This window comes from Rhinopithecus roxellana, chromosome 16 (genome assembly GCF_007565055.1).
Source record: "Rhinopithecus roxellana isolate Shanxi Qingling chromosome 16, ASM756505v1, whole genome shotgun sequence".
In the NCBI taxonomy this organism is placed as follows: Eukaryota; Metazoa; Chordata; class Mammalia; order Primates; family Cercopithecidae; genus Rhinopithecus; species Rhinopithecus roxellana.
The window spans coordinates 109,593,310-109,619,178 of record NC_044564.1 but is presented as its reverse complement, the minus strand read 5'-3'; the positions used below and the strand labels follow the sequence as shown (position 1 = coordinate 109,619,178).

Genomic DNA, 25,869 nt, shown 5'->3' with positions numbered 1-25,869 from the left:
GATATGTAATCACCGGGAATATGAAAATCTCAGAAGACAGAGAATTAAAGAATAGAAACAAAACAATTTTGGAAAAACCAGAAGCAATCGAAGCAGACCCTTCTTGGAGGAGCAATAGAGAAAAATGGTGGCAGAATGAAGAGTGAGGAGACATAGTAGATCAATAAAGGCCACAAAAGGAAAAAAAATAATTTCTGTGAAATATAAATAAACCTTGGGCAAAATTAACCAATCTTAACTTAGAAGCTGGCAGAAAACTTTTTTCAGTTAGGGAGGCCATTAACTGAAATTATTTGTTGTTAATGTGTATTAACACTAAGCATATTTGGGAGTGACGGCTCAAATGGGGATTAGAGATGGATCATACTTCTTTTCTTTCTTTCTTTCTTTTTTTGAGACAGAGCCTCACTCTGTTGCCCAGGCTGGAGTGCAGTGGCATGATCTCAGCCCACTGCAACCTCCACCTTCTGGGTTCAAGCAATTCTGTTACCTCAGCCTACCGAGTTGCTGGGACTACAGGTGTGCGCCACCACGACCAGCTAATTTTTTTTTTTGTATATATATATATATATATATATATATATATATATATATTTTTTTTTTTTTTTTTTTTTTTTTTTTTTTAGTAGAGACGGGGTTTTGCCATGTTGGCCAGGCTGGTCCTGAACTCCTGACCTCAGGTGATCCGCCCACCTCGGCCTCCCAAAGGGCTGGGATCTTACAGGCGTGAGTCACTGCACCTGGCCCTGACATGGACCATACTTCTAAGAGATGGTAATAGCTCATAACTACATAGTAATTTACTATTATTACATCTTATATATCTGTTCATAGGTATAACACGTTCATTATGTATTACGCTAAGCTATTGTTGTTTATTTTTAAAAATGTTATATCCTTTATTTACTATGTTAAATATCCAGCCTCCTAATTAGTATGTGTTCTCTCTGAATTTAGGTGATACTTCTTGGAGTTTGTCAAACTATTTAGTCATCACTACCTGTAACATTTTAGCACCAGGTGGCAGCAGAATCTGAGGGCTGGGATAAAATACTTAGGAGAGAACTAAATACCTAATTAAGAATTTACCTCAAACCTAAGAATGGTCAATAAGGAGAAGCAATTGTTTTACTTCCTACTCTCCATGTTTAGATCTCTCTCTCTCTCTCTCTCTCTCTCTCTCTCTCTCTCTCTCATTTTAGTAACCGATTATTCAAATTGAGCATACATCCTATTCCCCTCTCCACCAAACACTCACATATACTCTTGCAGACACAGAGAAGAACCAGTCAGCCAAGTGAATTATACTGGAAGTTAGTCTCAGAAGAGCAAGAAGTAGGGTAGCCTAGCTCATAGACAGACAGCAGGATAAACTCAATTGGAATCTGTTTGGAAAATCCAGGACCTAAAGAACAGAGACCAAGTTCAAACACCAATTCTAAAGGGCCAGAAGCAGAACCAAAGTCAGGTAGCAGAATGAAACAAAGAAGAGATGTCAAGCAAGAGTCAGTATGACTTACTTTAACAGTGACCTGCCTTTAGAGGTCAGCAAGGGCATGTGCCTGGTTATTTTGAGCTGGCCTAGAGACAAAAGAAACTAGACTCAAGCTGTCTTCTTAAATGTATCCAAGTGTTGAACACATCGCCTCTAAAAAATTCTCCATTCTATGTAGGCTGGCCAAAGAACAGAGGCCTGGCAACCCTTTGCTGGTTTTAGCATGCCCTTTCTGGGTAATCCAAACTGGCTGTTTGCAAGCTTGAGGTGACTCCCTCATCAGATGTGAGTGTGAGTGCTAATCTAGTCTTGCCAGAAGACATGTTAGTGATTTGAGATGGCAGTTCTAATTTGTTCTTATTTGAGAAGCAATGCCTTAGTCACTGCAGATTTTGTTTGGCTAGAGCCTGGTCCTTAAGCTGTCAACCTGGATAGAGATGCATATTTTTTAAACACAAATACAAAATCATTTCAAAGTCCATTAAACAGATTTTTTTAGTTGGAAAGTAACTCAAAATTGCCAAGCTACTTTATTTTCTGATGTTTCCTTAATCATGATACAGTTCCAAATAGTATTTTTCAATAATTATAATTTTAAAGCATTTTTTAAAGTGAGTGTTAGAGCTTTTAGGCATTTTCAATCCTTTTTTCTGGTTGCTGCAAAGGCCCAGGATTCAGCCTTGGAACAGGTATCAGACTCTTCAATTAGATATCATATTTGAAGAATCCCTAAAAAGTTTTGAATGAAGTCTATTGTAATCTTTCTTTATTCTTGAAGCTCTCCACATAGCTGCACATTTCACTGCATGGCTGTAAAAATGGATTTTCATGTCATACGTCTAAAGAAGAAAGAGCAGTCTTTGTTCCAAGGAGTATTTCAGAAGATTTACAGGTGTTAACAGGTGGAAGGATTCTGGGTTTTGCCTTTAGGAAGAAATGACCAACCAAGCACGGTGGCTCACACCTGTAATCTCAGCACTTTGGGAGGCTGAGGCAGTTGGATCACTTGAGGTCAGGAGTTCAAGACCAGCTGACCAACATGGTGAAACCCCATCTCAACTAAAAATACAAAAAAGAAGAAAAAAAATAGCTGGCCATGGTGGTAGGCACCTGTAATCCCAGCTACTCAGAGCCTGAGGCAGGAGAATTGCCTGAACCCAGAAGGCAGAGATTGCAGTGAGCCGAGATCATATCACTGCACTCCATCCTGGGCAACAGAGAGAGACTCTGTCTCAAAAAAACAAAACAAAACAAAACAAAAACAGAAAAGACCTATTGTGGTCAGTAACAGCCTCTTGAGAAGTAGCTGTGTTTATGTCTGGCCTTACAAACCAAGAGGTGGACTGTCTCACAGAACAGGCATTTGTGGACAACTAGCAACAAGATGGTATCAAAGTACACCATGGAGAAGGGTGCTAGGTGCCCAAAGAGGCTTCAAAGGGGCAGGACCCTGCTGTGATCTCCATGTTCCAGTGGCTATACCTTAGGAACCTGATTTAGCAGCATAATGACAGTGGATCAATCACTCCCTCTCTCCGACCCCCGGATGGACATCCACTAACAAGCTCTAATGTATAAACCAGAAAGTTCATCAATTAACTTATAACTGGGTCTTGGATCTTCTGGTAAGTATTTTTTTTAATCTATAGGCAGATATATACAGAAAGCCAAATTACTCTCAAAAGTCTGCTGCACATAAACACAGACTCAGTACAAGGGGAGTTAGTGTTTCAAGTGTTTCATAGCTTTATCTTGGATACAGCCCCATGTACATGTCTTAGTAAGGAACAAAGCAGATTAAATCCTTCTCATTTCTTTATCTAAACTTGATCTAATAGCTTTTCTAGTTCTGACATTTTATACTTAATTTCACTTGATTTCCATTGTCTTCTGGTGCAAATGGAAGCATAACAGGAACTCAAAAGGGTCAGACAAACCACCAGTGTAGAGAACCATGTCTCAAGATACACGAGGAAGAAGAAAGAGTGCCCTTAACTACTTTGCCTGACTTCGGATCTCCAGACACAGATAAATTATACCATAATGTGCAAGAAACACAGATACTGTTAGGAATCCTCTGAGACATTTGGAGACATTATAAAGATGAGAAGAGGTGCTTGTAGCCTAAAAACAAACAAATGTTCTGATTTTCTAAATAAAGACATAATCTGATCCAGAAAGGACAGGAAAGTAAGTCTCAGGCGAATCTCTGACATAGTTTAGGTAGATTACTGAGCGCAGAAAAGAATGCAGTGATCTCCAGGAAGCAGCATGAGTTCAGTACAAATGCCTCAGCCATACCAGTTCACCATTTACTATTTACTTTTCAGACATGTTTATTTATTAGTTTGTCAGATTTAAGGTTTGAGCCCATATTTAAATAATAAAATCAACTGGATGATGTTTTCTTTCTTTGTTGCAAATCAGTTAATGTAGCAGTAATATTTGCGGATCAGAAGTCTGGGTTAAATCCTTTAGTGAGTCCATCCCAATCAGGTGCCACATGTGCCACTCTGCCTTCTGTAATAGAATTGGAAGGCAACATTTCAGTTCCAGTGAAACTATATTACCTTTATTTGGAATATCTCTATATTCCTCTTTCAGAATTTTCTTCTGAAGTTTATTTTTTATTTTCACAGGTAGAAAGTCACTGCCCTCTGGAGAATAGATTTTTACCTTTTCCGGAAACAGTCAGTTCTATCAGAAACAAAAAGAGATAAACTTTGATCACCTAGTCAATTGAAGGATGGGATAGAGAGAAAGAGGAATGCAAAGATTAGGGTATACATATAAACAAAAAAAATTTAAAAAAAACCAATTTAGTGTGCGTCTTGTAAATTGGCCCTGAAAGCAATCTCTAAAGAGGAATTTTTTAATAGGGAAAAACGTCCTTAATACTTTTCAAATTCTTAAAGATTATCTTGCTTTCAAGTGTTTAAAAATGTAAGTTTAAAATGATAAGGCAGATTGAACACAGAAATACATACAGACTTTTCTATACCTTCCTTTCTTCTGATCTAGCAATGTAATCCAAGCATTATAAGTAACTTTTAGTTGTAGAACATATTTCATTTCATTTCGAATGCATTTTTTATGTATGATTTTTAAAATCAGGATATTAGATTTTATCTCCTAATGTTCTGATAGGCTATAAATCATAGCTCCTTTATTTAAACTTAAACAGAATTTTAAAAACACATGAGAATAAAGATTTAGGTAGTTTTAAGTTTGTATCTTTTGTTAAATTATTTTGAAAGCAGAATTCAAACTTTGAACGCAAAAATATTGTTGCTGATAGGTTCACATCATATTCAACTGTTACGTTATACGTGACTTTAACAGAATTTTAAGTTAGGAGATGAGCAGTAATGTTAGAAAGTAACATCTGTAATATTACTTTTCCAATATACCTCATCCATGCAAATGTCTCCTAGGGACATTTCAAATAATCTTCACCAAAAGTTAATTAAATAAGAAATGAGGCCAGATGTGGTGGCTCACGCCTGTAACCCCAGCACTTTGGGAGGCCGAGGCGGGTGGATCAAGAGTCAGGATATTGAGACCATCCTGGCTAACATGGTGAAACCCCGTCTCTACTAAAAATACAAAAAAATTAGCTGGGCGTGGTGGCAGGCACCTGTAGTCCCATCTACTCGGGAGGCTGAGGCAGGAGAATGGCGTGAACCCGGGAGGCTGAGCTTGTAGTGAGCCAAGATCGCACCACTGCACTCCAGCCTGGGCAACAGAGTGAGACTCTGTCTCAAAATAAATAAATAAATAAAAATAAGAAACGATATTTATCTATTTATAATTAATCTTTTTCCTGATTTACAAAACTACATATAATTCAACAACATTTTATAAAAGCAAGGGAGGGATTAAAAATAAAGTGAATGTGGGAAAAATTAGCCAGGGCTGATGCAGGGATTCACATTCATGCTTTGAAGTCCTATGTACTTGTTAAATTTAGCTTAGGCTTTCTAACAGTCATTGCAAAGAAGGAAACAATCAGTTCCATTATTCACAAGCTTTTTTTTTTAAAAAAGTGCTATTTAGAGGGGTACAGCACTCTAGGTTCTTGAAGCCTGGGGCTTGAGCTCAATCATCTGCTAGCCAAAAATACTTCCTGGTGGTAAACTGGTTGAAAGCTGAATTAAGAGCTGTATTTTGTCAGGAGGGCCTAAAAATGTCATTCCTCTGCTCTAAAACCTTCAGCAACTCTCCACTGCCTATACATTAACTATACATTTCTTTTTTTTTTTTTTTTTTTGAGATGGAGTCTCGTTCTGTCGCCCAGGCTGGAGTGCAGTGGCCGGATCCCAGCTCACTGCAAGCTCTGCCTCCCGGGTTTACGCCATTCTCCTGCCTCAGCCTCCCGAGTAGCTGGGACTACAGGCGCCCGCCACCTCACCCGGCTAGTTTTTTGTATGTTTTTTAGTAGAGACGGGGTTTCACCATGTTAGCCAGGATGGTCTCAATCTCCTGACCTTGTGATCCGCCCGTCTCGGCCTCCCAAAGTGCTGGGATTACAGGCGTGAGCCACCATGCCCGGCCTACTATACATTTCTTGATCTGATATTTGAAGCCATCCTCAAAACCAAGTCAAGGTGAGCTCCCTGAAGGCAGATAGCATTTCTTATTCAATATTGTATTGCTAGCATTGTCACAGGTCCAGTGACAGTGTAGGTGTCAACAGATGCTCAGAAACAACTCTTACATACAGGGACTCTCAATCAACCAAGAAAATTGGCAGAAACCTCTCCAGTCCTCTTTTCTCTATCTGTAAGGCCTTCCCCTGCCAGCCCTGCCAGTTAAATGCTGGCCAATTTCTTCAAAATCAATACTAATATCTTCATCACCAATAATAGCTACAGTAACGTCACTTTGTATTTCTATTGTGTTCTATAGCTCACAAGTACAGACACAAAAAATCCAATTCCATTCTCATAATCAGCCTTGCTTTGTAGTCAGGGCAGGGATCATGGTCCCAGCTCCACAATGCAGAAACCACATCTTGTACAAGATCACATCCTTATTAAATGGGAGATGCCATTGCCTCCTGATTTCCACAACAGGTTGTGGTCTCTTTTTCGTCTTCAAACTCTTGTGGCATTCAGTTTGGCGTCTCTTATCAAAATAATTCCACTCATTTTATATATTCCTTTATAGTTTATAAAAAAATGGTTTCTCATCCAAAATTCCTATTTTTTTCATTTTTACAACTTCATTCGGAAAAAAATTAATCCTCTCCTTACTATGAGGACCCTGCTGCTTTCTCCGCTCTCTCTAAAAATATAAAAAGTGAAAGCTACTCAGTAGATTTCACCACTATCACTGCATTCATTTTATCATCTGCCAAGAACAATAGAAACTAACATTTTCAAGGTTCCTACTCTCTGGAAGGTTCTGGGATAATTTTTAAATAGCTAATACTGCTTTATTTTACTACTTTGCTCTTAGACTGTTAAATTTCACACACACGCATGCACACGCACATGCACACGCATGCACACACGCACACCCTGAAACAGTCCTAACCTGAAAATAAAGTATGTACTCTCCTTCTGTATGTACACTTTGACCAGTGGGGAAAGAGAAGAGGAGTAGGTGACGAAAAGGAGCTTAAATCCTTTCTAAAACTCTGCTACAGTGACTGATTTAAGAACCAAGTCTAGCTGGAGTCCATCAGAGGGATCCAGAATGTGTTGACAAGAGCTGCCAGTTAGGGGAATTTCTGGTGACGACATCCTCAGGTAGGAAAAGACTCCAGCAGAGAGATTTTGATGAGGAGACTCTTCATCTTTCACCTTGGATCTGAGTGACAGCTCCAAGCCAGAAGAAGGCTGGAGAACAGAACCAAAGTGGAAGCCACCACCAGAAATCTTTTGGGTTTGAGGACTGGTAAGTCCCTGTGCTAAGATGCAGCACTACACAACTCCAGGGGGCACTCTTCACATGGCCCATACTGTGCACATGACCTTGGAGTTATGCAACATGGGGTCCTCCTCATGGTATCTGGCCCTGTCCTCCCATACCACTGACTGCATGTCACAGGGGACATCCATGTCAAGACCCTCAAGGGAACTGGAAACTTTCAAGCTTTCATTACTCATTTAATGACTTGGTGCTTGGCATTTTGATTTCAGTTCACTTTATGGCTTCCTTGAATAAGATTTTAAAGATGTCTATGATGGGGAGCACCGGGATTCTCTAGACATGCTAAGCAGGAACTCAAAGGTGAGTATCATGCCAATTGTGTGATTCCTCCCATAGCATAACTCAGGATCCTGATGGCAAAGATTTCTCTGGAAAAAAGGTCAACTTCATCCAGACTGTGTGGCCTCCATTTTTTTAGCTATGTTTTTCTGTGAAAAGCATTACCTTTTGAGAAAAGCAAATTAGAAATTATTCTAATTTATATATGGGGCCCAGCAACAATTTCCCATCCACCCTTCAGGTCTGTAGTTCCTAAAACTGACTGTACTTTAGAATTGCTTACAGAAAATGTATTGATACCTGGTTTCTACTTTAGGACACGTCAGTCAAGATCTCTGAAGGTGGGCCCCAGGCAACTAAATTTTTTTTTTTTTTTTTTTTTTTTTTTGAGATGAAGTCTCACACTGTTGCCGGGCTGGAGTGCAATGGTGCAATCTCAGCTCACTGCAACCTCTGCCTCCCAGGTTCAAGCGATTCTCCTGCCTGAGCCTCTGGAGTAGCTGGGATTACAGGTGCCTGCCAGCATGCCCAGCTAAGTTTTTGTATTTTTAGTAGAGATGGGATTTCACTATGTTGGCCAGGCTGGTCTCAAACTTCTGACCTCGTGATCCTCCCGCCTCAGCCTCCCAAAGTGCTGGGAGCAACTACCTCTTTTAAAAAGTGTCTAAGTGATTCGCTATGCTGTCAGGGTGGTGAACCCGTGCCTTGGGTAGTTTTTTAATTCTTCCTCTAATCTCAGTCTCAGGGATAAATTGAGCTTCAGAAAGTTTGCTTAGCTGGAGAAACTCAGTTATGAAACTGGAGAGGACATCAATGAGATCACAAAGGCAATGAGACGAACAGGTCATTTAAAACAAATATTTATCAAGTGCCACATTCCCAGTCATGTACCAGGTGCTGGGAACACAAAATAATTATGACAAAGTCCCTGCCCTCAAAAAGTTTCTGCTCGAGCTGGAAAGACAGGTATGTGAATTACTATAACACAGAGCAAAATTAAATCAATCTATTATGGGAGCACAGGCTGGGGAAAGAAATAAGGGAAGGTTTTGGAGGAGAAAATACATTTGAGGTAGGTCTTCAAGCAGGGATAAAGTTTTGATCAATGGAAAAGAGGCAGAAGGCATTCCAAAGAGGTACAGCTTGAGCAAAGGCATAGAAGCAAGAAAGTGGATGGGATATTGAGGAATTATAGGAACCTGGTTCAGAAAATAGTAGCCTATGAGGCTGGAGGTTTTTATTGTTTAATTATTACTTTTAAAATTGTCTGTAGAGATGGGGTCTCATGTCACCCAGGCTGGTCTCAAACTCCTGCCTCAGCTTCCCAAAGTGCTTGGGTTACAGACGTGAGCTACTGCACCTGGTGAGGCTGGAGATTGAAATTTAAATGTGAAGCCAGGCACATTGGTGCTATGATTGCACCTGTGAATAGCCACTGTACTCCAATATAGCGAGACCCTGTCTCTTAAAATGTTTTTGAAATTAAAAAAAAATTGGTGGAAGGCCTCAGAAGCCCCCATAAGTAATCTGTAGGTGTTAGGAGTTTGTGAGTCTATATCTATATGGTATGTGTCTTAGATGAAGAGAACACAACAAAGATTAAAAACCAAACCATGCCATGATAATATCTGAAACAAATAGAAACATGATCAATATGAACTTTGATAAATACATCTGAGGTAGTTACTCATCCTGTTTTTGGGCAGCCTTCTCTGTTTTTATGCTTTAGCACTTGTAGGTGCTAACCATGAGGCAGAAAGCTGCGCAGACCAGTCACTTAAATTATTTATCCTAAATCAAGTTGTGTTTAAGAGTCTTCTCTTGTTACTCCCACCACTCTGAGGGAGCTGGACACACCACTGTTGCATTTTTTTTCTGTGCCTTTTACATATGTTCTCTCTGTTGAGAATGCCATTTCTTCCTTCTGTGATAATGCCCATGTACTGACTAAACTCTTAAGTTGCCAGTTCTGTGTGTCTTTCTATAGCATTTTTGTAGGGACAGCTAATCTAAGTTATTAATTATACTGTTTTTAGTAACATGTCTGTCTTCCCTGCCAGACTGTGAACCCCTGGAAGACAGAAACAGGATCTTTTAAAACTTTCAGTCACCAGGACTCAGCACAGTGGCTGACATGCTAGTGTTGCAGACTGAGTAAATGAATGAGAAAGCACTTACCAGATGTTGGAAAGATTTAAACTTATCAATTATGTCCTTTAGTGTTTAGGTACTGGGATTCAGGAAAATTTTTTCCATATTTAAAACCATTTGCTCAGGTTCAAAACACTTCTCTTCTGAAGTGTACACTTATATAAGCAAAATGACAGCTGCTGAACCTATCAATTTATTTCCATGAAACAAGCAACATTTCTCTCTTTAGTACTAATCTGCCAAGGAAATATTAAAGTTAATGTATCTTTGGCTAGAAATATAAATATTACTCAAAAAGCTCTTGAAAACAACTGAAGCCTACAAAAGGGGAAAAAAATCCCCTAAGGGATATGACAATAGAATCTCAGGCTTTCTGGGATAAGAGGAGAGAGGGTGGTATTCTTTGTGAATTTTGATGATTTCTAGTTCCTTAAATGTATTCCACTATTTGGGGGATTAAAAGGTTTACTGGTGAGAGTGTCAGTTGTCAAAGGACTAAGGATAGATTCTTTAATCCTGTAAAAGAGAGCTCCAACAACTTCTCCAACAGGAATCTTGAAATATTTGTTATCTCAGTAATTATTTTGCCCTATTGTTATACTTCCTTGGTTCTTCAACAATCCTGTTACCTCTGCAAGAAATAACATGTTTAAGGAAATTAATTTTTGCACAGTTGCTCCCGAACTCTATCTGTAAGGCACCTTGTCTATTACTCTGTGCATTTGTATTGGTTTTTGCCTCATGTATTTTGATGCTCTGTTGTTAGGTGTGTACACATTAAGGATTGTTTTGTCCTCTCAGAGAATTGAACCATTTATCATTAGGTAATGTGCTCTTGTTCATCCCTGATAATTTTCCTTGTTCTGAAGACTGCATTGACTGCAATTAATAGAGTGACTCCAGCTTTCTTTTGAATAGTGTTAGCATATATTAGGGGTTAAATTGTATCCCCTCCCCCAAATTTTTATTGTTGAAGTTCTAACTCCCAATACCTCAGAATGTGACTTGTATATTTGGACACAGGGTCTTTAAACAGGTATAAAATTAAAATAAGTTGGTAAGAATGGGCCTTAATCCGCTATGATTAGTGTCCTTATATGAAGAGGAAATTTGGACACAGACACGAACAGAGGGACGTCTATATTCTTCTCAAGAGGGAGAAGATAAATCTACAAGCCAAGGAGAGAGGCTAAGAACAGATCCTCCTCTCATGATCTTCAGAAAACAATAATTCTGCCAACACCTTGATCTCAGACTTCTAACTTCCAGATTGTGAGAACATAAATTTCCCTTGTTTAAGCCACCAATTTCTGGAACTTTGTTATGGAAGCCCTAGCTAATGAATACAGCACGGTCTCTCTTCCTCCATTCCATTACTTTTAACCTACTTGTGTCCTTATAGAGTGAGTTTCTTGTAGACAACATATGGACCTTGTTTTTTATTGACTGACAATCACACTCACAAAAAATTGACATATTTGGACAATTCACACTTAAAGTGGCTATTGACGTATTTGGTTTAATATCTACATGTTCCTAATGTTTTCTACTCATTGCATTTGCTTTTTGTTTATTTTTGCTCCCCCTTCTTTTCTATCTTCTTTGGCATATCAATTACACTTCTTTTTGAATTTTTTTAAGTAGTTGTCCTAGAGTTTCCAATATACACTCACAACTGATCTAAGTCCACTTTCAAGTAATACAATGCCACTCTAGAGATAGTGCAGTTACTTTATTCCCAATTCCTCATTCCCATCCCTTAAAGCATTTATGCCATTCATTTGAATTACCCATAAGCTATCATCACCCAATATATTGTTACTGTTATTACTTTAAACAGACAGCTGAAAGGTTTAAAGCACTAGAGGGACAACAGGACACATACCAAATTACTGTACTAAAATGTAGACTGATGGGTCAAAAAAACACAGAAAGTCTGCATTATAAGGTAGTCATTTGGAGGAAGGAGGCATTAAATCTAGAAATTCTAGAAATATTAGGAGAGGGCGTATTTGGTAAGAACATGGAAAGATGAGTAGGATTTGGACTTGCATAGAGGGGAGAGCAACTGGTAGAGAATATCCCAGGTGGAAGGCATGGGATAGGATTGGGGAAAGGATTGGGATTAAAAAACACTGAGAATTTCAAGTTGGTTAGAACTTAAGATGTGTGATGGAGAGTAATTGGAAATAAAGTTAGAAAATAAGGTTGGGCTCATGTGGAATTTCTATTAACTTTCATGTTTGTACATCTATCATGTAATATTAATTGACATTAATAATAATAATAATAACTAAGGTACCACAAAATCCAAGGTGCCTTGTAAACTGCTAAGGTAAAAAATAACATTTAATATAATTTTAATGCTGTTTGTTTACAGTGCGCTCATTGTAAGTATAGTGTAAAGTTGCATTTTTGAGGAGGAGTTAGGATGATAAGGCATGTGAATAAGAGGAATTAAAGTCAGTGAACAAAGCAAAAATTACATAGTCAAAATTACCCTTGAAAATTCTTTAAATTGCCCAAAAGGTTCATTAAGCATGACTTTATAAATACTATTTTATGCAATAATTCTTAGGCATACTAAGTTGTGAGAATAACTAAACTAGCTAATCTAAAGAACAAAAAGGGAAGAGGGAAAAAGGGAATGAAATTTATAAGCAGATATCTGGGCATTTAAGCCATTCCATACATAAAATGATTATCAAATTCCTCTGTAGTGAATGGGAAAGTGTTTACTCATTTGGGTTTGCTATAAAGCCTCTTTAACCTTACTATATATATGAACAGACTGTTCAGTGATGGTGTGTGTGGTGGCAGAGGACAATAAAGCAGACAGTGGTGAGGTTTAAGTACTAAAGTCAGTGGATTCATTATATATATATGTTTAAATTGATATCATAAGATAGTAGAAACATGGGTTTTTTTGTCTACAATAGTTAGAATTATCTAGATTGAAAGTAGAAGTTCATCTGAGCTAGTTAAAACAATTAAAGAAAAATGAGGGATACATTGGAGGGAGGTGGAGTCAGATGGCTGAACAAGACACCTTCAGTGAACATCTCCCCTCCAGGAATAGCAAATTGAAAAACTATCCATACAAGAAAGTTCCTTTGTAAGAACCAAAAATTAGGTGAGTGATCACAGTACCTGGTTTAAACAGCTTATCAAGGAAAGGCACTGAAGAGGGTAGGAAAGACAGTCTTGAATTGCTACCACCACCCCTCCTTCATCCTCCAGCAGCAGCCGCGGTGAGGAGAGAGAATCTGTATGCATGAGGGAGGAAGAGCACAGTGATTGTGAGACTTTGCATTGGAATTCAGTGCTGCCTGTCACAGCAGAAAACAACACAAGAAAGAATTTAGCTGGCATTCGCAGATGAAGCATTTAGACCAGCCCTAGCCAGAGGGGGATCACCCATCCCAATAGTCAGAACCTGAGTTCCAGCAAGCGACATGACCATGGGCTAAAGTGCTCTAGGACCCTAAATAAACTTGAAAGGCAGTCTAAACAAGGACTGCATTTCCTGGGCAAGTCCTGGTACTGTGCTGGACTCAGAGCCAGTGGACCTGGGGGGCATGTGACCTAGTGAGACCCCAGCTGGGGTGGCCAAGGGAGTGCTTGTGTCAAACCTTCCTTAACCCTAGGCAGCACAGCTTGCAGCTCCAAAAAAGACTCCTTCCTTCCACTTGAGGAGAGGAGACGGAACAGCAAAGAAGACTCTGTCTTGCAACTTGGATACCATCTCAGCCACAGAACAGGGTACCAGGAAGAGTCCTGAAGTCCCCAAACCAGTCCTAGTTCCTGAACAACATTTCTAGACACTGTGGGCCAGAAGGGGACCTTCTGCCACAGTTCTGGCAGGATTCATCTCTTGCTGACTAAAGAGCACTTGGGCCTTGAATAAACACCAGCAGCAGCAGGGCAGTACTTGTCACAGGACTTGGATGAGACTGAGCGCTGTGCTAGCTTCAGGTGTGACCCAGCACATTCCCAGTTGTAGAGGCTATGGAGAGAGACTCCTTTGGTTTAATGAAAGGAGAGGGAAGAGTAAGCCTTGTAGCTTGGTTACCAGCTCGGCCACAGTAGGGTAAAGCACCAAGTGGGCTCCTGGGGTCTCCGATTCCAGGACTTTGCTCCTGGATGGCATTTCTGAACTAAACCAGGGCCAGAGGGGAGGACACTGCCCTAAAGAGAGACCCAGGCCTGGCAGCATTCCCTGCAAGCTGACTGAAGAGCCCTTGGGACTTGAGTAAACCAAGTAGTACTTGCCAAAGGCCTGGAGCGGTGGTGGCCAAGGGGAGAAACTCCTTCTGCTTGAGGAAAGGAGAGGTAACAGTGGAAAGGACTTTGTCTTGTGGCTTAGGTGCTAGCTCAGCCACAGTAAAATAGAGCACTAAGAAGCTGCCTGAGGTTCCCAGCTCCAGGCCCTGGCTCTCAGATAGCATTTTTGAACCTGCCCTGGACTGAGGGGAGCCTATAGTCCTGAAGGGAAGGACAGAAGCCTCGCTGAATTCGCCACCTGCTGACTGAAGAGCCCTTGAGCCCTGAGTGAACATTGGTAGTAGCCAGGCAGTGGCTGCTGCAGGCCCTGGGCGAGACCTACTGCTATGCTGGCTACAGGTATGACCCAGCACAGTCCCAGTGGTGGTGGTTACGGGGGTGCTTGTGTCACTCCTCCCCCAGATCCAGGCAGCTCATCATGGAGAGACTCCATTTACTTGGGGTAAGTAAGAGAAGGGAACAAGAGTCTCTGCCTGGTAATCCAGGGAATTCTCTCAGATCTTACCCAAGACCACCAAGGCAGTACATCTATGAGTCTGCAAGAGTCACAGCATTACTGGGCTTAGGGTGGCCCCTAATGCAGATATGCTTGCAGTGAACAGAGACTGAGATCACAACACTCAATTCCCTCTGAATACCTGGAAATCCTTCCCAAGAAGGATAGGTACAAACAAGCTCAGACAGCAAAGACTACACCTAACTCTTCAATGCCCAGACATTGCTGAATATCCACAAGCATCAAGACTATTAAGGAAAACATGACCTCACTAAAAAACATACATAAGGCACTAGTGACCGATTCTGGAGTGACAGAATTACATGCACATTCAGACAGATAATTCAAAATAGCTTTTTTGAGGCAGCACAACAAAATTCAAGATAACACAGAGAAGGAATTCAGAATCATATCCAATAAATTTAACAAAGAGATTCAAATAATTTTTAAAAACCAAGCAGAACTTCTGAAGCCAACAAATTCAACTGACACACTGAAGAAGGAATCAGAGTCTCTCAACAACAGAGCTGATCCAACAGAAGAAAGAATGAGTGAGCCTGAAGATACACTACCTGAAAATACACAGTCACAGGAGACAAAATGAGAAAGAATAAAGTATGCCTACAAGATCTAGAAAACAACCTCAAAAGGCCAAATCTAAGAGTTACCGACTTTAAAGAGAAGGTAGAGAGAGATAGGGGTAGAAAATTTATTAAAAGAGATAATAACAGAGAACATTCCAAACCTAGAGAAAGATATCAGTATTTAAGCACAAGAAGATTATAGAACACTAAGCAGATTTAACACAAAGAACACTACTTCAAAGCATTTAATAATCAAACTCTCAAAGGTGAAGGAAAGAAAGAACCTTAAAAGCAGCCAAAGAAAAGAACTAAATAACATACAAAGGAGCTCCGATATGTCTGGCAGCAGACTTCTCAGTGGAAACCTTACAGGTTTGACATGGCAGTACACATGGCGTGACAGAGTGGCATGACATATTTAAAGTGCTGAAGAAAAAACTTTTATCCTAGAATAGTATATCCAGTAAAAATATCCTTCAACCATGAAGAATAAATAGAGACTTTCCCAGAGAAACAAAAGCTGAGGGATTTCATCAACACCAAACTTGTCCTACAAGAACTGCTAAAGGGAGTGCTTCAATCTGAAAGAAAAGGATGTTAAGCAATAAGAAGTGATCTGAAGGCACAAAACTCACTGGTAATAATAAGTAAACAGACAAAAACAGAAGTTTTTTTCTTAAGATAGGGTCTAGATTTGTTGCCCACCCAGCCTGGAGTGCAGTGGTGCTATTAATAACACAGCTCACTGCATCCTCAACTCCTGGGCTCAGGTGATCCTCCCACCTCAGCCTTCCAAGTAGCTGGGACCACAGGCTCATGCCACTGTGCCCAGCTTATTTTTTAAAAATTTTTTATAAAGACAAGGTTTTGCCATGTTGCTGAGGCTAGTCTCAAACACCTGGGCTCAAGGTGTTGAGACTGCCTGGGCAACATGGCCAAGACTGTCTTGGCCTCCCAAAGTGCTGGAGTTACAGGCACGAGCTACTGTGCCCAGTTAAACACAGAATATCCTAACACTGTAATTGTGGTATGGAAATTACTCACATCTTGAGCAGAAATACTAAAATATGAACCTATCAAAAGTAATAATTAAAACAACTTTTCAAGACACAGACAGTATAAGATATAAATAAGAATATTAAAAAGTTAAAAAGCAAGCAGTTAAAGTGTAAAGTGAAGTTGAAGTGTAGAGTTTTTATTACTCTTCTCTTTGCTTATTTGTTTGTTACAACCCATGTTAAGTTGTCATCAGTTTAAAATAATGGGTTACAAATTGTTATTTCCATGCCTCATGAGAACCTCAAATTAAAAAACCTACAGTAGATCCACAAAAAGTAAAAAGCAAGAAATTAAAACATACCATCAGAGAAAATACTCTTCCCAAAAGGAAGAAAGGGAGGGAGGGAGGAAAGAAAGCAGGCAGGAAGGCAGGCAGGGAAGACCACAAAACAACAAGAAAACAAATTATAAAATGGCAGAAGTAAGTCCTTACTTATTGATAGTAACATTTAATATAAATGGACTAAATTCACCAATCAAAAAGACACAGAGTAGTTGAACTAATTAAAAAGATACAATGATCTGTTGTCTACAAGAAACACTTTACCTTTAAAGACACACTGACTGAAAATAAAGACATGGAAAAAAAGTTTCATGCCAATTGAAACAAACAAACAAGGAGCAGGAGCAGCCATATATGCTTTTTTGCTTTTTTTCTTTTTTTTGAGATGGAGTTTTGCTCTGTTGCCCAGGCTGTAGTGCAGTGGCACAATCTCAGCTGACTGCAACCTCTGCTCTACTGGGTTCAAGCAATTCTCCCACCTCAGCCTCCTGAATAGCTGGGATTACAGGCACGTGCCACCACGCCTGGTGAATTTTTGTATTTTCAGTAGAGACGGAGTTTCACCATGTTGGCCAGGCTGGTCTTGAACTCCTAACCTTAAGTTATCTGCCCATTTCGGCCTCCCAGAGTGCTGGGATTACAAGCAGGAGCAGCTGTATTTTTATTAGACAAAAGATTTCAGACAAAATCTATAAAAAGAGACAAAGAAGGTCGTTATATAATGATAAAGGGGTCAATTCAGCAAGATAATTTAGTAATTCTAAATATATGTGCACCTAACACTGGAGAGCACCCAGGTATACAAGGCAAATATTATTAAAACTAAAGTCAGAGATAGACCCCAATACAATGACAGCTGGAGACTTCAACACCCCATTTTCAGCATTGGACACATCACCCAGACAGAAAATCAACAAGGAAACACTGGATTTAATCTGTACTATAGACCAGATGGACTTAATAGACATTTACAGAACATTTCACCTAATGCCTGTAGAATACACATTCTTCTCTTTAGTATATGAATCATTCTCAAGGATAGGTCATATGTTAGGTCAGAAAATAAGTCTTAAAACACTCAAAAAAATCAGAATAATATCAAGTGCCTTCTCTGACCATAATGGAATAAAACTAGAAATCAAAAACAAGAGGAATTTTGGAAACTATATAAACACATAGAAATTAAAAAAATAGGCTCTTGAATGACCAGCAGGTCAATGAAAAAATTAAGAAGGAAATTTAAAATTTCCCAAAACAAATGAAAATAGAAACATGACACAGCAAAAGCCATGAGATACAGCAGAAGCAGTACTAAGAGGAAAGTTTATAGCAATAACCACCTAATAAAAAAGGAGAAAAACTTCAAACAACCCAACAATGCATCTTAAAGAACTAGAAAACAAGAGCAAACCAAACCTCAAATTAATAGAAGAAAATAAATAATAAAAATCAGAGCAGAAATAAATGATATAAAAATAAAACAATACAAAAGATCAATAAAAAGATAAGATGATTTTGTGAAAAGATAATGTCAATCAGCTGTTAGCTAGACTATAAAAAAGAGAGAAGACCCAAAGAAATAAAACCAGAGATGAAAAAGGAGACATTATAATTTAAACTGCAGAAATTCAAAAGATCATTAGAGACTACTATGAGCAAGTATATGTCAATAAATTGGAAAATCTAGAAGAAATGGACAAATTTCTAGACACATACGACCTGCCAAGATTGAACCATGAAAAAGTCCAAAACCTGAACAGACCTATTATAGGTAATGAGATTGAAGCTGTAATAAAAAGGCTTCCAGCAAAGAAAAGCCCACTCAGGTGTCTGCTCCTGGATCAATTCCCTCTGGTCAAGGGTACGAAGGGATTCATGCTGGTACAACAGAGACTCATAAGAGTTAGCATTCGGATCTGAAGGGGAGGAGCAGTTCCTGGGCTTTTCTTTGCAGTTCTCAGAAAAGTAATGGGCCAGGAAGATAACCGATTAGGTCTATATCATTATGCCAAATTTGGATTTAATTTCAGATTCTTCATATACTTGCTTTATGATACTAGAAAATTTATTTCTTAATTCATGTACAATATACTGTTTTCCTAGTATGTTCCAGGAAACATACTAAGTTCTAAGTAAATAATAATGTATACCTTTCCTCAAGAAACTTAGAATCTAGTAGAGTGACAGACAAGAAGATGAAGAATTTGGCTAATTATGATAAGGACCTTTATAGGTATAAGCATAGATTGCTGTAGTAGCTTATAAGGGGACATTAAACGTGGACTTGAGAGGGTGGGAGTATTAGTCTGTTTTCATGCTGCTGATAAAGACATGCCTGAGACTGGGAAGAAAAAAAGATTTAATTGAACTTACAGTTCCACATGGCTAGGGAGGCCTCAGAATCATGGCAGGAGGTGAGAGGCCTTCTTACATGGTAGTGACAAGAGAAAGTGAGGAAGATGCAAAAATGGAAACCCTTGATAAAACCATCAGATCTCATGAGACTTATTCACTACTATGAGTAGTATGGAGGAAACTGCCCCCATGATTCAAATTATCTCCTACCAGGTCCCTCCCACAACATGTGGGAATTATGGGAGTACAATTCAAGATAAGATTTGGGTGGGGACACAGAGCCAAACCATATCATTCAGCCCCTGGACCCTCCAAATCTCATGTCCTCACATTTCAAAAGCAATTATGCCTTCCCAGAAGTCCCCCAAAGTCTTAACTCATTTTAGCATTAACCCAAAAGTCCACAGTCCAAAGTCTCATCTGAGACAAGGCAAGTCTCTTCTGCCTATGAACCTGTAAAATCAAAAGCAAGCTAGTTACTTCCTAGATACAATGGGGTACAAGTATTAGGTAAACACAGCTGTTACAAATGGGAGAAATTGGCCAAAACAAAGGGGTTACAGAGCACATGCCCTGTAACAAAAAGCCAGCGGGGCAGTCAAATTCTAAAGCTCCAAAATGATATCCTTTGACTCCATGTCTTATATCCAGGTCATGCTGATGCAAGAGGTAGGTTCCATTGTCTTCGGCAGCTGTGTCCCTGTGGCTTTGCAGGGTATACCACCCCTCCTGGCTGCTTTCACGGGCTGGTGTTGAGTGTCTGTGGCTTTTCCAGGTGCACAGTGCAAGGTGTCAGTGAATCTACCATTCTGGGGTCTAAAGGATGGTGGCCCTCTTCTCACAGCTCCACTAGGCAGTGCCCCAGTAGGGTCTCTGGGTGGGGGCTCTGACCCCACATTTCCTTTCTGCACTGCCCTAGCAGAGGTTCTCCATGAGGACCCCGCCCCTGCAGCAAACTTTTGCCTGGGCATCCAGGCATTTCCATACGTCCTCTGAAATCTAGGCAGAGGTTCCCAAACCCCAATTCTTGACTTCTGTGCACTTGCAGGCTCAAAACCACGTGGAAGCTGCCAAGGCTTGGGGCTTGCACCCTCTGAAGCCACAGCCCAAGCTCTACATTGGCCCCTTTGAGCCACAGCTGGAGCAGCTGTGACACAGGGCACCAAGTTCCTAGGCTGTACACAGCACGAGGACCCTTGGCCCAGCCCATGAAACCACATTTTCCTTCGAGGCCTCTGGGCCTGTGATGGGAAGAGCTGCTGTGAAGACCTCGACATGGACTGGAGACATTTTCCCCATTGTCTTGGCAATTAACATTTGGCTCCTCATTACTTATGCAAAGTTCTGCAGCCAGCTTGACTTTCTCCTCTGAAAGTGGGATTTTCTTTTCTATCACATTGTCAGGCTACAAATTTTCCAAGCTATTATGCTCCACTTCCCTTATAAAACTGAATGCCTTTAACAGCACCCAAGTCACCTCTTGAATACTTTGCTGTTTAGAAATTTCTTCTACCAGATACCTTAAATCATCTCTCTCAAGTTCCAAGCTCCACAAATCTCTGGGGCAGGGGCAAAATGCTGTCAGTCTCTTTGCTAAAACATAACAAGAATCACCTTTGCTCCAGTTCCCAACAAGTTCTTCATCTCCATCTGAGACCACCTCAGCCTGGACCTTATTGTTCATATCATGATCAGCATTTTTGTCAAGTCATTCAACGAGTCTCTAGGAGGCTCCAAACTTTCCCACATTTTCCTGTCTTCTTCTGAGCCCTCCAAACTGTTCCAACCTCCGCCTGAGACCCAGTTCCAAAGTTGCTTCCACATTTTTGGGTATCTTTTCAGCAATGCCCCACTCTACTGGTACCAATTTATTGTATTAGTCCATTTTCATGCTGCTGATAAAGACATACCCAAGACTGGGAATAAAAGGTTTATTTGAACTTACAGCTCCACATGGCTGGGGAGGCCTCAGAATCATGGGGGGAGGTGAAAGGCACTTCTTGCATGGCAGCAGCAAGAGAAAATGAGGAAGATGCAAAAGTGGAAACCCCTGATAAAACCATCAGATCTCATGAGACTTATTCACTACCACGAGAACAGTATGGGGGAACCGCCCCCATGATTCAAATTATCTCCCATCATTCAAATTATATCCCACTGTGTCCTTCCCACAACACGCAGGAATTATGGGAGTACAATTCAAGATGAGATTTGGGTGGGGACACAGAGCCAAACCATATCAGTGGGGGAAGATTCCTAGGTGTGATGACTTTTGAGTCCAACAGAATAAAGAATAATTTCTTTACTCTGGGGTGGAGGGAATGAAATGGGGAAAAACAGGCAAAAAATGGCATCCTAATAAGAAAGAATAATAGTTGCAAAATCAATTTGGATTTTTAAAAATGTTTTATTATAGAAATCATAAAGGGGGCCTGGTGTGGTGGTGCACACCTGTAATCCTAGCACTTTGGGAGGCTAAGGTAGGAGGATCGCTTGAGCTCAGGAATTGGAGACTAGACTGGGCAACACAGGGAGTCCCAATTTCTAGAAAAAAAAATTAGCCCAGTATAGTGGCATACACCTGTGGTTCCAGCTACTTGGGAGGCTGAGGTGGGAGAAGGTCAAGGCTGCAGTGAACCATGATCACCCCCATTGCATTCTAGTCTGGGTGACAAAGCAAGACTCTGTCTCAAAACAAAACAAAACAAAAAATGAAGGAAGGAAGGAAGGAAGGAAGGAAGGAAGGAAGGAAGGAAGGAAGGAAATACAAAAAGAAAGGAAAGGAAAAGAAAGGAAAGGAAAGGAAAAGAAGGAAGGAAGGAAAAAAGAGAAAAGAAAAAGAAAAGAAAAAAGGAAAGAAAGAAGAAAGAAAGAAAGGAAAGAAAGAGAAAGAAAAGAAAGAAAGAAAAAGAGAAGGAAGGAAGGAAGGAAGGAAGGAAGGAAGGAAGGAAGGAAGGAAGGAAGGAAGGAAGGAAGGAAGAAAGAAAGAAAGAAAGAAAGAAAGAAAGAAAGAAAGAAAGAAAGAAAGAAAGAAAGAGAATCATAATGGGATTTTGCTAAATTTTTAAATTAGTTTGGTGGAAATGGACAACTTTACAATATTGACTGTATTGTTTTTCCATATATTCGAGTCTTTACTTGTGTCCTTTATGGAAATATGTAAGTCAGGTTAAAGTATAAATACTGTTGTTAAGTAAGACCTGAGTCTTACTCCTGTTATATAGTATATGAGACTTGGACCTTGGTCAAGTTACTCTCTAAGCCTCAATTTCTTAGTTTGTACAATGGGGGTGATTGTAATACCTACTTCATGGGTTGTCATCAGTATTAAATAACATATTGCATGTAAAGTGCCTAACCAAGTGCTTTACATGTCATATACAATCAAATAAAAAGCTACTTCTTCCCCCCTCCCTTTTTAAATGGCTTTATTTAGGTATAATTGACACACAATAAGCACTTATACATAAACGTATTTACAGTGTACAATTTGGTAAGTTTTGACATATAAACATCCATGCAACTATTACAACAATCAAGATAATGAACATTTTTATCACCCCCAAAGTTTCCTCATGCCCCTTTGTGATCCTTCCTTCCACCCTTATCCCTCATCTAGCTTTCTCAATTCTTCAAATAGGTCTTGTAATTCCTTATAAACACAAACTTGATTTTTGTTATTTTTGAATGTAATCTTTCTCCTATATCAATTTTTTTTTAAGAGACAGGGTGTCAGTATTTTGTCCAGGCTGGAGTGCAGTGGTGGAATCATAACTCATTGCAGTCTCAAACTCCTGGGCTCAACTGATCCTCCTGTCTCAGCCTCCTGAGTAGCTGAGACTATAGGTACATGCCACCATACCCAGCTACCTTTTCTTTTCTTTTTTAGAAATGGGGTCTTACTATTTTGCCCAGGTTGGTCTTGAATTTCTAGCCTCAAGCAATCCTCCCTCATCAGCCTCCCAAAGTGCTGAGATTATAGGCATGAGCCATCACGCCCAGTCTTCTTCCCACTGCATTTTAAAATTGATGATTGTTGTTTAGGAGAAGTATTTTATAGCCACCTTATTGAATTAGTTTCAATTTATTCCATGGATTTTCCAAGAAAGCAATCAATCATAATACTCTAAAAGAATTTATTTTTTATTTTCTTTCTAACATATATACTTAATGTTTTGTTTTGTTTGGACTTCCTGGGTTCAGTTAGGACTTCAGGAAAATGTTGGCTAGTAGTAGTAGGCCTGCCCCTAACAACTTGATGACCCAGATTACAGAAAGAGGTCTATACACCGTAAGTTTGAACACTTAAAGATTATAAATCAAGCTAACCAACAGACTGAAAAGTTTTGACCAGGCACGGTGGCTCACACCTGTCATCCCAGCACTTTGGGAGGCCGAGGTGGGTGGATCACCAGGTCAGGAGATTGAGACCATCCTGGCTAACACGGTGAAACGCTGTATCTATTAAAAATACAAAAAATTAGCCGGGCATGGTGGCAGGCGCCCGTAGTCTCAGTTACTCAGGAGGCTGACGGAGGAGAATCGCTTGAATCCGGGAGGTGGAGGTTGCAGTGAGCTGAGATCACACCACTGCACTCCAGTCTGGGCGACAGAGCAAGACTCTGTTTCAAAAAAAAAAAAAAAGTTTTATCCTACTACTTTGACACATCTAACTTATAGCAAACATACATATAACAATCTAGAAGTCCAGGTCCAAATTTAGAATCTTTGAGTACCACACCTCCCGATTTTGTACCTGAGGAAGTTTTTCAGAACTTAACACAAATGATCTTTCATTTCAGAAGGTCTTATTTCACTGATCCTTGCATAAACATCATTTTCTCATGGTATTGACTAATACTTTAATTTTTCTCCTTAGAATCAAAATTTGATAAACACATTCTGGGGCTCATTGTAAAACAAACATCAGCATACATTATGTTCCCAAAGAAAATCCAAATTGCTTGGTAGATTTGGTGCTTTGTTTTAGAAATTGTCTTTCAAGGCTTTTTAAAGGATCTACAGGCTCCTAATCTTCCCTGGTCCACAATTTCTACCTCCAATTCTACTGGAAGACCCTAAGAACTGAGTTTCCTTAACTGTGGTTTGAACATCCTGATCACTTCTGAGACAATACCATTAGTGAATACATTCTAAGCACGTCATCTGAATATTCACAGACATCTTTTAAAAAGGGCTGGATCTGGAAGTTAGGCCATGAAGAGAGGAAGACCTGTGACTTGGACAAGGCTTCAAAGCCGGTCACCTGCTTGTTCATGTGGTAGCAGCTGGTCTAACTGGAATAACTTGGGAAGGAAATTAGGACACCCAGTTGGAGTTCCAGCTCTGTCATAAGCTGGCTAAACTGGAGTGAGTCACTTAAAACTCTTTGTTAAACCCCAGAGTCATAATCTATAAAATCGGGATAAAGACGTTTGCCTTAAGCCCTCCACCAGTTTTTGGAGGAAACCACAATTGACTGAGCTTTAATTTTTGCACCTGTTGCAATTAAGATGGCACTCCTGCCCTTTCCATTTCACAGGGTTTTGGGGGATGGGATGGGGAGGCAAAACCTTTCTGAGCTTCAGTTTCAAAACAGAGCTAAGAATACATGCCCAACCCGCAAATAAAATTCTAGGAAGAACAGAGGAAAACTGCAAAATGCAGTCGGCCACACAAGCATGAATTGTCTTGAACACAACAAGCAGACCTGAAGAGGGTTTGTGCGTCTCTCCTCTTGGCTCGAGTCACAACCCCATAATGTAAATCAAAATCACTTTTGAAAAAGGCTTTCGCTGTTCAGAGCGGCGTCCGCATTTGTACTCACCTGCGCGCCCCCCACACCCCACACGGCTGCCTCACGGGACGGGAAGGGGGCGGGGCCCAGCGCAGCCCACCCCTCGCGATGCCCCGCCCCGTCGCTCCTGCGCCTGCGCCGTGCGCACCGACCGGCCTCGAGCGCCACGACGGGAGGTAAGGGGCTCTCTGGAGGCCGCCTCTGGGGGCGTCGGGCCCTGATAGGCTTGGTGGGCCGGGCGCCCTGTGGCGCGCGCAAGAGGCGCTGGGCGGCAAGTGGGGCACTGGATCAGAAGTACGAGTGCAATGGTGGCTGCTCCTGTCTTTCAGAAGTGGCGGAGCCTCTCTTGGTTTCGTTTTTGGAAGCTTTATTAGAAACTGGTATAGGCAGGTAGCAGATGATGCGAGCGGGACGGCCTCCCGGGGTCGCGGGGTGGAAAAGTTTCCCGCGCGCGTCCTGTCTGGCGCGCTGTAGGCCTCGGGTCGCCAGGGTCGCTGGCGTCTGGGTTCCGGAACAGACCCGCGCATCCGTTCGCTAGTGGGGGTGTTTGTTGTGTGTGGCCCAGGTGTGCCGTGGGTGACACTGCGAGGAATGACGCGACGCTCGAGGGTAGTGAGGAGTGGACAGGGAGCGAGAGGCCGAAAGCCCCTGCTCGCCAGACCCAGAGGTGATTCGCAGAAGGTCCCACGCCTTGGCTCCCTCCTTTTAGCTATACGAGGTTCAGAGAGGAGACCTTACATTGACTTTTCTCTCCAAATTCACTATCTCTTCCATAACTCAGAAACCCAAAGCGACGGGCCCGAAGAAATCGGGCGCCACCAGTATCCCGAAAAGTGGGACCTCTGAGCAGATGGAAGGTGTTCGTCACTTTTGGGGGCTGGGTTTTCTGAGAAATGGGGTCTTTCACTTATTAATAACCTCCCAAGTAACTTACTGGAAAACATGAGTATTATGGTACCCATGTCATATTAGTTGTGAGCACTACATGATAAAGTTTGTAAAGCACCTGGCATAGTCCTGGCACCCCTCTCTCCAAGTATTAATGCAGTGAATACGATTGCAGTTCTTTGACTTCTAAATGTTTCTACCTGTCTTATGTGAAACATCCTCTTATATATAAAAAAACCTTTTTATTTTGAAATAATTTTA

General features: G+C 40.6%; 1 protein-coding gene and 1 long non-coding RNA gene across 3 annotated transcripts in view; one reads left to right on the top strand and one right to left on the bottom strand.

Annotated features, from left to right (window-relative positions):
* Positions 1–3,832: 3,832 nt before the first annotated feature.
* On the bottom strand, positions 3,833–24,810 carry LOC115894023. Its single transcript, XR_004054078.1, has 3 exons — positions 24,751–24,810; positions 13,013–13,128; positions 3,833–4,015 (listed from the first exon to the last, which is right to left on the bottom strand). It is a non-coding gene; the product is annotated as an uncharacterized LOC115894023 (long non-coding RNA).
* Positions 24,811–24,822: 12 nt separating this feature from the next.
* STX17 (syntaxin 17) overlaps positions 24,823–25,869 on the top strand; it is a 69,604-nt gene continuing 68,557 nt past the window's right edge. Inside the window, exon 1 of one of the 2 annotated variants that reach the window (XM_010374127.2) lies at positions 24,823–24,896. The gene's annotated coding sequence lies outside the window, so the exon portion shown is untranslated. The other variant, XM_010374129.2, reaches the window with a different exon arrangement.